The sequence below is a fragment of the Triturus cristatus genome, chromosome 10 (assembly GCF_964204655.1).
Source record: "Triturus cristatus chromosome 10, aTriCri1.1, whole genome shotgun sequence".
Taxonomy (NCBI): domain Eukaryota; kingdom Metazoa; phylum Chordata; class Amphibia; order Caudata; family Salamandridae; genus Triturus; species Triturus cristatus.
Genome location: NC_140593.1, coordinates 1,145,858,077 through 1,145,871,011, shown reverse-complemented (window position 1 = coordinate 1,145,871,011; position 12,935 = coordinate 1,145,858,077). Strand labels below are relative to the sequence as shown.

The window sequence follows — 12,935 nt, the reverse complement described above, 5'->3', positions numbered from 1 at the left end:
CATCAGAGCATACATAAGATATTGAGCAGAGAAGTTCACAACAAGACAGTGGCTGATTGGTTGCGGAGCCCAGCTAAACTGCTCATGCTTTACCCCCCACGTCAGCCTCAAATACTACAGAAAATGCGATGTAATAGGAGGCGTGAAACGCATGTGGTGGGATTGCCCTCATCTCGGTAATAAACAAACTGAGAATAATCCCTCTCTGCACCAGTTTATTTTACTAGAGAGGGAAGCACAGGACTAGCAAAACACACATTATGTTGCCATTTTTCGATATTTGACATCCGTCTACACGCTGACTGCTAGCTGATTTAGTGTGCAAAAAAAACTTTAATTCCCTCCTTTACCGCTTACTCTCGCACTCAGGGGCGCCAAAGCAAGTTCTTGTTGAATAGTGAATTGGTGCTGTTCAAGGGCCCAATATTCCATTTGTACAATTTATTTATTTCCAACCATCCTGTAGTAGGAAAAAGCTTTAAACATTTGTACTTCAACGATGAAGAACTGAAAATAGCAATTTACAAACCACGTGAACAAAATGCACTATTTAGCAATCAGTGGAAAGCAGTGCTTTAAATGGGCCAGTACTGTCCGGTACGGAGTGCCAGCACTTTTTTATTTTGAGAGGGAGAGTACTGGCACTTCTCAAGAGAAAGGCAATACTTTTAATTGGAGAGTACCGGCACTTCTCAGAAACAAGCAGGTACTCTGGCACAGAGTATATTAACCAGAAGACAGGGTCAGAGCTTTTAAAGGACCAAGCACCAGACGTCACCAATAAATCAGCCTATTGTATTGATATCAAGCCTCGGTGCAGTGAGATCTGGGGTGTGACCCACATACACCCCAATTTGGTGGTTAAAAACCACCGTTGCCAAATCACACACTGATCCTGCACCCGAGAGATGTATATTTCGTATACCCCAATATGATGTGGCTTATTGTGATGGAAACATTACAAAAACAAAATTACTAGGCTTCCCATGCATACATTTATCTATGAACAACGTAAGTCTTGATTGTAGCTTTTTTTACTCCATTCTTTATTGAAATTCAATTATCTTCCTTTAACATCAAAAAAATTATTGCTTTGCCAACGCGTTTCATCCCTCACGGGACTTCTTTAGGGCTCATCAAAGTGCTGTCTTTTTTGGTGGTGAGTATAGTGCCTGACCAATGGATTTTTTAGTTTTGGCCCCTGGTGGAGGGGGTCCCTGTGATTCCCTTCCTCAGAGGTGCCATGGGAGTTAGGGTATCCCTACCGTACCCTCTTATATGTTTATTATTCTTCAACTTCTTGATACTGGATCTGAGACCCTGTGTCATGTAATGGTGTCTGCAACAATTGTGTTCGAGGTGTGTCCAGCTAATCTGTTCGCTCCGTCTGGACTGGTGGGGAAAAATAGCACCGTCAGATAATCAGATTGCTTAATTTTTTTTATTTCGGGCATTGAAGAAGTCCTTTGTCACCATTTGTCTCAATGTACCTATTTTTCTTTAACCATTTCAAGCCCAACCCAGGCACCTCTTTAAATGCGAATCGCTTGAAAATGATGGAGCGGACTTGCAGCAAATTATGAAAAGCACACTTTTTGAGAAGAAAACTAACTTTCTGCCAAACGTAGTGTAATTCCATTCAGATGTTTTTCCTGTATCTCTTTCTAACATTTCCTATGGGAATTTACATCGGAAAATGACATTTTGGGACCCTCCTTTTCTCTGCCTCCACTGGACGGATCACCCTGAAACTTTTTGGAAAAGTTTTGTGAAGATTTATCAAATAGCACCAAATTTATTAGCAAAACAAAAATGCTTTCCCTATAGAATTTCTGACCTAACTATAACTACACAGTGGCAGCTTAGCTGCTGCCACTATGTAATATATATATTATATAAACTGTCCCAAAAATAATGGGAGTGGAAAGCTGAGATATATATGTATATATATATATATATGTACGTAAATCACCTTTTGTCTCTGCCTCACTCGGGTAGAAAAGTACGGAGAGCGGACCCAAGGGTTAGTGCCAAACAAATTAACTTTATTTAATGTTCGTCAAGCCTGTCCGCCATAACGCGTTTCGACCCCCACTCGGGCCTTGATCACATGACGCGCTGCCATGGGAATAAGCAGCATTTTAAAGGCAACAATTCAGGAAATGACAACACCATGACAAGATAAGCATAGAAAGCGAAAAATCACTCTTTGACGTTTTCCCCCCCCCCCTCTCTTATTCTCAGAAGAGGTACTGTGCACAACCTGAAAATATTTTCATCGATAATTATATAAATATATAAATAAATATACAAATAAATACTTATATCAATATAAATATTAAGATACTTTTAAATACATAAAAACATCTATATCAATTAAAAAATGACATTTGTCCAAATATGAACCAAATGCTAATACATTTTGAAAATAATGTCATGTTAGATTGTGCGCTTTTATGGATTACAAAATTTAATTTCCTCACTACAGTACATTCCAAGTTTGTCAAAGTTCAGCTTATCCAAGTATCTACAAATGCCCATGTGGGCTTGTATAATCAATGCTCGTCATGTTGACTCCTAGAAATGTATCCCCAAAATTGCCACTACAAAAAATTGATAAGTGCAAATTAGTGCAATTGTATTAAAAAACACATAGTGAATAAAGAGACCAAAAATCGGTCCTCCTTTTCCCATTTAGATTCCCACAAAGAGAGTGTGACTATTAATTTGTTCTAAAAGTGTATAGATATGTTCCTCTAAATTACAGTAAGTTATGCCAAACTTATTTTTCTGTTTATTGTTTTCCACTCACCATTCTTATTCTGTTTTTTTATATATTTATTTGTTTTCTTAAAAAAAGAGAACTTTTCTTTTTACACCTATTTTTGGTATAAATATATACTTTGAATATGTTTGACTATATTATTTACAAAAGCAGCCATGTTCCTTATCAAATTTCAATGTGAGCCCACATTGATATGCCCCGAATGTTGAATTAGAGGGGAAACTATAGACAAGTATGGAAATCTTCGCTCAAATTCAGTCCCACTGGATTTTTCGTATCCAGCTCCAAGATATACCGTGTTTCTAGTAGACGCAATTTGGCCTCCCGATTGCCACCCCGTTTCATTGGCAACACTGTATCTATCACATAGTAGTGAAGAAAACTCGGGTTGCCATCGTGCATCTGTTCAATATGCCTGGCAACGGGGTAGGCCTGATCTTTATTCGAGATGGCCCTGATGTGCTGGAGTATCCTCTTGTGTGCCGGCAGCTTGGTGCTGCCAACGTATTTAAGCCCACAAGGACACTCCAGCACATACACAGCAAACTCGGTTTTGCATGTTAGTCTTTTATTGATCTGAATTGGTTTGGATTTGAATGGACTGGAGAAATGGGTTTTGCTGCAACCAAATTTACATGCTTTGCAACTGGGGCATTTTTTGAAACCTTTAGATTGAGCCATCCAAGTAGTTGGAGAGGCTGACTCTGGGCTACTCCTCACTAGACAGTCACTCATAGAAAATGATTTTCTGAAAGTTAGTGCAGGTTTATTAGCTACTAAACCCCCAATTACCGGATCACCCTGAACCAAGTTCCAGTTTCGATTATAAATCTTCCTCAGTTCTTGATGTTGTTTACTGAAAGTTACGATGACCCTAGATTGTATATTGGGGGCCATATCTAATGATGTACTATGCTTGATTTTCGGGAGCAAAGTATCTGTTCTAGAAAGAAGTCTCGTTTTCTTAATAGCCTGATCAATCATGTTTAATGGATAGCCCCTAGCCAGGAACCGACTTTTGCTTGCCTCCTGGGCAATGTCACATTCAACATCTGAGCTGCAAATTCGCCTGATGCGGAGCATCTCCCCGTGTGGGATGCTGCGTATCAAATGTTGCGGATGATGGCTGGACGCATGAAGAATTGTGTTGCCTGCAGTGGATTTCCTACACAGTTTTGTAGCCAATACATTGTTATGTACAAATACCTCAACATCTAAAAAACAGACTGACCGTTTACTAACAGAGGACGTAAATTGTAGATTTAAGCAATTAATGTTGAGCATGTTCACAAATTCCTGTGCGCCTAGCTCTGTGCCCTTCCAAATAAAAAACAAATCGTCAATGTACCTCAGATAGATAATAGCATGTTCTTCCATGATTGCCCTGAAGTCGCCTATCAGGACCTGCTCCTCCCACAGCCCCATGTGTAAACAGGCGTAGCTGGGGGAGAAGCAGGCACCCATCGCAACTCCTCTGACTTGATGATAAACTTGATTATCAAAAAGGAAAAAATTCTGTTCGATGATAACCCCAATTTATTTTATCTTCTATGCTCCCCATAAAACTTTCATCTTCTTTCTTTCATGAAATTGGTGTACTCACTTCAAAATGTTTATGGAACGATAAAAGAGCTAGAATTTCCTATAAATACTTCAGGAAACCTTCTGAATTGAGAGGTTGTAGTCTTCCGAACTGGAATCTATACCAAGTATCCTTTTTGGTGGCCCAAGGAGCAACCTGGTTTTTACCAGAATCTGATTTTATTCCTTTATGTGTTCATATAGTATGAGATTTATGCTCTCCCTTTAGTACTCTTTCTCTGCTCACAACTTCTAAACTTACAATTGCACGTTCTCAACTAATTTTATCAGATACAGTTAGCGCTCTGAAATATCTTGATCAGAAGCTTTTGAAACCCATTCATAAATCAAGATGGACATCTTTATGGCTTAATCCCAAACTTTTTACTGATATCGAATTTAACACTGCTTCTTTATGGGCTGCGAAGGGTATCAGACTAGTGTAAGATCTTTATTATAATAATCATGACCCTCTCGCCTTTTCTTTCCTAGCTAGAATATATAATCTCAGTAATTTTGATTTTTATACTTTTTTAAAGCTAAAAGTTAAACTTTCTAAGATAACCTTTTCTATAGATTCAGTTATTGTTACATTTTCCGGTATGTGGTTACGTGCAGGCCATATTGCTTCTAAAATGTACAATTTTTTATTTACTCCATTGCCTTCAAAACCCACTATTACTTGTGTTAAATGGTCCCACCATTTTGATGATGCTATTTTTAATCATATTATACAGGATACCTGGCAGCTTGGGAATTTATCCCGTCGCTACTAAATTGCTCCTTCATTGACTCAATCTACATTTTTCACTATAAATCTCCTACATTGGACTCTCGCTTGTTTACATAAACTAAAACTACGAGATAGTGATTTATGTTGGAATTGCAATTCAGAACCAGGCACCAACCAACATATATTCTTTGAATGTAAATTATTAGATTCCTTTTGGTGCCCTATACAAAAACACTTTTTCCCTAATATTCAATACACCTCTAACTCTTTCCTTGCCTATGGTTATGCTAGGTCCCTGGGCTGCAGTTACCCCTTTGCCTCTTGATCATACAGATTTGGAGCTATTAGATTTCCTCTTATCCATTGCAGGCAAAATTATACTGACAGAGTAGAAATCTTTTCATCTTTTATCTTACCATACCTGGTGGACCTGGGTGTCACATCTTCGTATAGCTCACATTCTTATTGAAAAGAAGAAAGACTCACATCCAATTACTAACAATGTATGGTCTTCTTTGGATAAATATGTGGATTTGTCCACTCGGGGTTTGTTTGTTCAACATCCCGTTGGGTCCCTTTCTTGATTTTATTCCATTTGGTGTGGCAGATGTCCCATTGCATCCTCTTCACTTCAAAATTCTATCCTTTTTTCTCTCCTTCATTCTTATCCTCGCTGAGGTATTCTATTCACCATGCGATACATATTCTGTTATACTACTTGAGAATATAATTAATACTCAATGAATTTGTGCATTTGTTAATGAGCTTGAGGCATAACTGATCTGTTTTACATTATAACCTCCTACCTTTTTTCACCACAATCCAGATAGTGCCTGTCTACATGTCTGATCTTTTTGTATCAATATGAATTTTAAACTGTATTTCTTTCTTTAAAATACAATAAAATATATGAACACTAAAAATAAAGAACTTGTCAGTAAGGAAATATGTGACAGCAAATATATTCTAGCTTGCTTAATTGATGACAGAGACTGCATTTTAAAATATCTTTCAGGGTTAAGCAACCTGCTGCAGGAATCTTTGTGTGACCAGCAATTTTGAGGGGATTATAATAATGGAAAGATAACTCAGGTGAATAATGCAGTTTTGTATCTTGCCCAGTCACACTTTTAACTCATAAAATAGCATAGAGGGTTAATGTACCTGCTGCAAAGTAACTTACAGATCGCAGATTTGAGTTTTAAGTAGTTAGGAAAGTGGGCACCTGCTTTTGACACTGTCATTTTGTTATTTCCAGTTCATAAGTTGCAAACCTTTTAATATAGCAGAGCGGTCTCTTTACCGGCATCAAGGAGACGCATGTGAACTGTGAGGCATGGCTTTAGATCCTTTCTGTTTTCTTTCTCAATCTGTTATTTTAAGATTGCCAAGAAGGGTTCCTTTGGGAAGTAATATGTTCTTTTTAGTACAGACAACCACTGTGCTACATTTTTTATCCTGACTTTCTGCTTCTCCCGTCCATTCACTCTTAACATATAATATCTACAAGTACGGACGGTGTACAAGTCCTATGCCTTAAAACCCTCAATGTTATGTTCCATTTCCTAGGCATTGATTTACACACTTGTGCGGGTTATTGTGCCCCCGTGTGTGATGTAAAGTCCTCTGACACCCTACACTGGGATGCATTACAAGAATAGGTTCCTTTAAAATTATTTGTGTAATTACTCATACACACACACACACAAGCCTTTCTTTTTTACAGTGCATTCACATACCTTCCATATGGGGTTGAACAGTGTCAAAAACCTGCCTCCATAACATAGGTTCTCTAAAGTACCTGTGAGGTGATAAGCTGTGTGCCTTTGTATCCTTGGCTCCAGATGACTCCCGGCAAAACGACAGTTGAGCAAAAGAAGGGATAATGACTCTTTAAATCAAGCCTTTGTTTTAGACCTAGTTGGAAGTAAAAATAAGAAAGTTCCCTCGCTCTCTGCATGTGGCAATGTGCGTGTGCGGCCTTCTGATGTCCCAGTGTCTGAAAATGACACCAGGACAAAGAACACAGTATGTTTCCCTGGGTATCCAGGTCAGAAAAAGCTGTAGGAACTGGGGTCCGGTGGGTTCCCCCCCACTTTCCAGCACTGGGTGTACAGTTAGTGCATTCCCCACCACCACCCCACAGGGCCTTTAAGTGTGCCATCACTTGTAAAGTGCCTGGAGGATGCTGACTTCACATTGTGAGGGTGCTACATGTGTGCCACCACAATGGATACAAACGGAATCGCAAAGATTCTGTGCTCCTACTGTACAATAGAAGCGCTCCAGGGACTGTATTATGGTAAATGCTCATTTTCATTGTTGTGCCCGGCGTACATTTAAAAAGTGAAAATGTGCCCTATTTCCATGAATGCGCTGCCCCTAGGGCAGCCGCGAACTCGTGCAGCCCTGGGGGCAACGGATTCCTGTGAAAAACGGAGCGGCTGCTTTAGAGCCGTTTCGTGTTTTCACAGTGCGGGCAGCAACCTGCCTGCACTTTTGAAGGGGATTAGAGATACCCTTGCAGGCGGCTGCAGTCAGTGACTGCACCCACCTGCAAGAGGATGTCTGGGGGGTCCAAGGGCCTTCCTCCCCTCCAGAGGGCTGCTGTCAGGGGCACACTGACAGTTCACCACCTTTTAGATGGTGCACTCTGTGCGCCTCCTGAGGGTTTCTTCAAACTCTGTGCCCACGTCAGTAAATCGACGCAGGCGCTGAGGTAAAGGGATTCCAGCATATACATGGGGCACGCCCCCATGCAAATGGGGGAATGGCCCCTGCAGATGGCGCTGGTGCTTTATGTGCGGCAGCGCTATTGTTATTACAGAAGAGGCCGCACAAGCGTCTGCAGACCCTTCTGTAATTTGAAAGTGGGTGCAAATGCCCATTGTGCCCTCAGGGTACTTTAACGTAATACAGCCCCTGGAGGGCAAACAGTGGGTGTAAATGCCCCTGCTGGTGCCAGTGCAAAATATTTAAGGGTAGACTGGCTTACAATCCGGGAACACTTTTGCTGACCTGCCCTCACAATGGTAGATATTTTTTCCATATAATGATCTTGACATGCATTCAATGCTAGCTACCTTTGTGTATATTATGTATGCATGAACATAGCTGGGAAGCTTTTGTTCCTTACAAAACAGCAGGCAATTACAGTGAAAGCAAATGGAACACTGCAAATGTTACTGCCTCTCCTACAGTGCGTCTCTCAAAATAGCCTGAAAAATTGGATTAGTGGAGCACAGTTTGTAATATAGCATGTGCTCCAGGCATTTACTTCGGAAGTGCCTATCCGATCTGCCAAGACAGCGCAGTTCCCAGCATTGCCTTGTTTTGTACTGGTTGATAAGTGTGCCTCTGTTTTCCTCCCTTTGCAGCAGCTACCAGCTGAATTTTGTTGTTTTTCACATAAAAAGTATTGATGAATTTCCCTTTTCACCGCCACCTCTGGCTGTGTTTGTATGAAGTCTGCTGTGATCCCTGGGCATGCGCACAAACCCCACTGTTCTGTTTGCAGTCAGCAGGATAGGTGATGAGGTCATCAGGAAAAAGACAAAAGGTAATTCCCTATTTGCATATCCCTGTGTTCCCTAACAGACTCATTGCCTGTCCACTGCAAACCCCTGGAGTCGACATACCTTTAAATCAGAGGTGTCCAGCGTTGATTCAAGAGGGCTCGGTCCATACCAGAGTTCTAGGATAACCACTCACTATGTAAATTAGTTCCACTTAATTTATTGAACGCAAATGTACCTATGTGGCCTGGATCTTCCTCTGTTTGACAAACATTGGATACCCCTGCTGAAGCATACATTTTGTTTCCATGCCAATTTGCTTGTCTCTACTTGCTCTTGACACATTTTCACTACATTTGCACAATAAGATGGTGTCCCTTTGTCTCTGGCCCACTATTTCTTGAACACTTCCTCTATATCTTTACTCCTTGCATGTTCTTTGTTCTTGTAAAGTTATTTTGAAAGTTTAAAACTACTAGATAGGCTTAAGTAGGGCCAAAGGTAAAGATAAGACACCCTTCTTCCAGAAAGAGCGGCAATTATGCTGATGGTAACCCACGACAAACTGCTTGCGCGGTAATTTGCCTCGCATGCCAGAGGTATGAAATTCTGCCAAAAAAGGCAATTCAGGCCTGATTCACAAACTGCATTTTTTAGTACATAAAATAGTAATACAGAAGTACCACTCACCTACTACAAAATGCGATTCACAAACCTACAGCCGCAGGCCTCAGCCTCTCTGATCTTTTGTGTGCGGAGATCACCTCAAAGGTGGTGAAGCTCTCTGTACTTGTAGGTATATGTTTTGTAGTAAATGTGGGAGGGACAATGGGGAGAGGTTGAAAAATGGGGAATACCTACTACTAAACGGGAGTGGTTTATGGAAGTTTGAGAAGGGGTTTAGAGGGGGACATGCTAATACAAACCTACACTCACAAAAGGTTGGGGCAATTGCTACTCACAGTCTACACTTCTAAAGTTGCTACAGTCCTAAAGGTGTCAACACAGTAGTAAATATACTCCAGCCAAGTCTTGAAGTAAGTCAAGCACCACACAAGGCCCCTCACAGGTGCTGTAGTGCACCCAAATAGAAACCAGTGTTGGCAGGGAAATAAAATAACACAAAAATATGAACTGACTGTGCTGTTCCCTTGATTAATCAAAACAACACTGGTGTTGGTACTACAGGTCTCACAATAGCAGTGTCCTTTATAGGATGCTCAGACCCTCACCCAATGTAGTGGCATGCTTCATCCTCGGGCCCAATATATAGATGCAAGGAAAATTAGGACAGTTCACCCACATAAAACGGCACTCATCTTCACTGAGAAGGCCAGATTCCCTCCATTCCAGTAATTTAGCATTAATCTTCATTGTACTACTAGGAATGGGGTTTTCATTGATCCTTCGATAGTGTGCCTCATTATTCAGTTGTCTAGATACCTCCTGCATGTAGTCTTCACGATTCATTACAACGATGTTCCCGCCTTTATCGGCCTCCCTTATAACGATATTTGTATCCTTATTCAACCTCATCAAAGCTGACCTCTCGGTTACTGTGATATTGTTAATTGCTTTGGGAGTGAATCTTTGGGGAGTTTCGATGTTATAAAACTCCTCTGTGACCCTGTCATGAAAGTCATCGATGTTGTGATGATAGGAGTGTGTAGGTATAAATTTTGACGTGGGGCGTAATCCACTATCAATACTCGCACTATGGTTGATGTCAAGATCTTCAAGGACCGTGGTCATATTTACCTCATCATCTGGGTTTAGGGAAAGTAAACAGTGTATAGATCTTTTGTTTAATAGGGTAGTGGTCATACAAACCACCGTTATCTATCAGGCATACAGACCCATCTCCTTATCATATACCTACAAACTCACTTATGTGTTGGGTTCCCATATGTATATATTTTAAATGGAATTCCTCCTTATTTAGAACATTAGACAACATACATGTTGAGGCAGGATGTATATGTTTTATGTTTTTTGTGAAAGCTTTAACTCTTGTTCTGTGCGTACATTTGACTAATATGTCCCTCCTTTTTATAAAAATTGTATATAATGTATTTATATGTGAGATTTATTATGTTTGTGTTCTGTGTTTCTCAATTATTCGTATGTAATATACGGTATTGTCATGATTTATATGTATTGTTGGTAATGTAGGTTGTTGTGTTTCATGTGGTATAAGATGTGTTTTTATATACATGTATGTTTTTATTTGTATTGTTTTACAGCCCTGACGAAGTTCGTAAAGAACGAAACGCGTTGGCTGAGTTTGACTTTTCTGGGATTTGAATAAGAATAAAGGAACAACCTTTGGGATATTTGAAAAGACTTTTCCTTGAGTGCACCGTCCCTTTGTTAAAAAAAAGTTTGTATATCTGGTTTTCCAGTGGAGCACAAGTGCGGCTTGCTCTGGACGTGTTTTTGCACCAACTAAGAAACTGTATATTGAATTTGGATCTGGTGTGCTTAACATTGGTCAGCCGTACGGTCCTTTTGTTCACACTGGCAATTCATTAGGACCTTTTATAAGTGCCCTAATCTACGTCAGGAGTTCGTATTTGTATATGTAGTCAAGTGTTCCCGTATTAAAACCAGTGTTGTGTTGATTAACCAAGGCTGCATATTTTCAGTAAAGGAAGGGCTGCCTAATACCCCTCATTCATACCCCTCCTCTTGTTTTGTTTTTAAATAAAGTAGCATTGCATAGGAACTAATGTTAAATGAATGAAATTATTTTGGATTTGAATATATATATATATATATATATATATATATATATATATATATATATATGTCAGCTTTCCACTCCCATTATTTTTGGGACAGTTTATATAATATATATATTACATAGTGGCAGCAGCTAAGCTGCCACTGTGTAGTTATAGTCAGGTCAGAAATTCTATAGGAAAAGCATTTTTATTTTGCTAATAAAGTTGGTGCTATTTGATAAATCTTCACAAAACTTTCACAAAAAAGTTCATTCACCTCAGCTCCTTCTGGGAAAGTTTCAGGGTGAACCGTCCAGTGGAGGCAGAGAAAAGGAGGGTCCCAAAATGTCATTTTCCTATGTTAATTCCCATAGGAAATGTTAGAAAGAGATACAGGAAAAACATCTGAATGGAATTACACCACGTTTGGCAGAAAGTTAGTTTTCTTCTCAAAAAGTGTGCTTTTCATAATTTGGTGCAAGTCCGCTCCGTCATTTTCAAGCGATTCACGTTCAAAGAGGTGCCTGGGTTGGGCTTGAAATGGTTAAAAAAAATTAGGTACATGGAGACAAATGGTGGCAAAGGACTTAAGCAATCTGATTATCCGAAGGTGCTCTTTTTCCCGACGAGTCATCTCGGTCCAGACGGAGCAAACGGATTAGCTGGACACACCTCGAACACAATTGTTGCAGACACCATTACATGACACAGGGTCTCAGATCCAGTATCAAGAAGTTGAAGAATAATAAACATATAAGAGGGAACGGTAGGGATACCCTAACCCCCATCGCACCTCTGAGGAAGGGAACCACAGGGACCCCCTCCACCAGGGGCCAAAACTAAAACATCCTGCAGGACCCGGAGCTGCCCTCCTGTGAGGTACTTTAGTACTCCCGCTCGAGTTGTACCGCGGGATCATGCAAGCTTCACATAGTGAAGCATGCACACACTTGCTGAAACGTGAAGGTACAGCAAGTCTGGGAAGAAAAATGTAGATTAGGGTCCACTGAGGAGTGGGTGATCATGGGGTATTGGCAACTAAAGGCTGTGTGCAGTGGGGGGGGGGGGTTGGCTGTCCACAGAGAGTTTGGTGCAGGCCCTGGCTGTTGGCGTGGTAGTTGACCACCCACAGTGGGTGCAGGGCCTGGCCGGATACCATTCAAAAACAGTAACCCAATTTCTTATAACGGTACAGCCATTTCACCTGCTGATATTATAGCAAATGTAACTCACCTGTTTATTGTTAATGTAGATGGTTTCTTAACCTTTGTATTGCCATTAAATTAAAACAAACAACGAGCGAGGTATTTGAAAGGGACTAATAGAAAGATGGATTATCTTCAGTTTTTCAACCTTTGTAGAAAATCTGCTAAATTACTTATTGTTCTTCATGAAAGTTGGAAATAATTTTGTAAATAAATCCTGGCCCTGGCTAGGAATTACTTCATTGGGTAAGAAAGTTTATGTAAGGTTCATGAATGACTGATGTTCCAATCTCTCCTACACTTTTAGCTGATATTATTGCTAACAAGAAAGTGACTTTAGCTGTTACATACTGCAAGGAGACCTCCTTGAATGGCTCAAATCGAGGAGATTGG

The 12,935-nt window shown here is 40.2% G+C and overlaps 1 long non-coding RNA gene across 1 annotated transcript in view; it reads left to right on the top strand.

The window, feature by feature from the left end:
• LOC146796785 (uncharacterized) overlaps positions 1-10,958 on the top strand; it is a 496,917-nt gene extending 485,959 nt beyond the window's left edge. The window contains exon 5 of the long non-coding RNA XR_014969952.1: positions 10,858-10,958. This is a non-coding gene — a long non-coding RNA (uncharacterized LOC146796785). The remainder of the gene's footprint in view (positions 1-10,857) is intronic.
• Positions 10,959-12,935: the final 1,977 nt, after the last annotated feature.